Raw genomic sequence first — 1,479 nt, 5'->3', positions numbered from 1 at the left:
CCCTAACAATACTGGATTGTTGTGCCGGAAAGCAATTGAACCTGGGATATCCTAAAAATAATAGCAAGCGCCTCTGATCAAACTAGAACCATTTTCGGACAACGTCCGAATACATATCTGTATACAAGCTAATATTAATTTAGCTTAGTTAAAAAAATATATATAAATATAAATAAAAAAATAAATAATAAATTAAAAAAAAATAAAAAAAATATTAATTTAAAATTGTTTAGCAAATAAAAAAGTTAACTTTGGAGATGCGGGGCATCGATCCCCGTACCTCTCACATGCTAAGCGAGCGCTCTACCATCTGAGCTACATCCCCGTTGTTGAAAACAATGGTATTTCACGGTAAAGTAACTTTAAAAAATTTAAAGCATGGCTAAAAATAAAAAATCGTATACCGTTATTCATGCGCAGTGGCATTGCCACTTCATTGAAATGCAAGTAACGATCATGCCTTTAACAATTCAACGACAATGAACGGGCTATATACGAGTACTTTATGTATTATTGGCATACACAAGCATACATACACATATGCACAGAGCAGAGCATAAGCGTCGCAACTTCGACATACACACATATGTGCATATAGTATAAGTTATACGCTATTTTTATTTCCAAACGAAATTTTTTCAATTTTGTTCAATTCTGCAACTCAGAGAAATTTGTTTATAAATATGTTGCTTACGCTTTCAACATGTGTCTGAACTTAAGCATTGAATTATTTGCTACTGGAGTATCTAGTACCATGTATAACAGTTAGCATACGCTATCGTCAGGTTTTTGTCTTGGCTATGTAATTGTTTCAACTAAAGCCATGCGTATGTAAGCGCATACATACCACACTTATGGTGAAAAATCTTTGCTGTGGTGCGTAAAAAATTGATTAACCCTTTCGGTAAATCTTTTTAGATTCGGGCTTTAAGAATCGGATTTAAATGATCCTTAATAAATACTTAATGTAATAACATTCAATTTAATTTATTTCCAAAATGTGATTCTAAAGTGTTTTTAGATGATGCCCCATCGTCGCCTGGGTAAAAGATTGAAATTATTTTGTACCCAAATTATACTAAACATAGTAATTTGCAACAATTTAGACTTAATATTTACTGAAATAACGCAGTTGTTGCATTTTTCGAAAAAAAACCGTTATATGGGAAGTAGGCGTAGTTATCCGATTTTGTCCATTTTAAATACCAACCTAACTTGAATAAGAGGCAATCCACATACCAACGGACGGACAGACGGACGGACATGACTTAATCGATTTCTTTTTTTTTCATTCTGATAATTTATGTATACATTTGTCTATATCTATCTCGATTCGTTTTGGCTGTTACAAACAACCATTATGTGAACAAAATTGACATACCCTTGTGCACAAGTGCGCTCGGGTATAAAAAGTGGTGTGTGCTTTTAACCAGACCCAGCTACCGACATATATTTCGACGCACTGAATCCGATTCTGTG

General features: G+C 33.6%; 1 non-coding gene across 1 annotated transcript; it reads right to left on the bottom strand.

Annotated features, from left to right (window-relative positions):
- Positions 1-252: 252 nt before the first annotated feature.
- TRNAA-AGC (transfer RNA alanine (anticodon AGC)) lies at positions 253-325 on the bottom strand. Its single transcript has one exon. It is a non-coding gene; the product is annotated as a tRNA-Ala (tRNA).
- Between the last annotated feature and the right edge of the window lie 1,154 nt (positions 326-1,479).

The sequence above is a fragment of the Rhagoletis zephyria genome, unplaced genomic scaffold (genome assembly GCF_001687245.7).
Source record: "Rhagoletis zephyria isolate East Lansing unplaced genomic scaffold, Rhagoletis_zephyria_1.1 Rzeph_scaffold_15016, whole genome shotgun sequence".
Classification (NCBI taxonomy): Eukaryota; Metazoa; Arthropoda; class Insecta; order Diptera; family Tephritidae; genus Rhagoletis; species Rhagoletis zephyria.
This window is presented reverse-complemented; position numbering and strand designations above follow the sequence as displayed.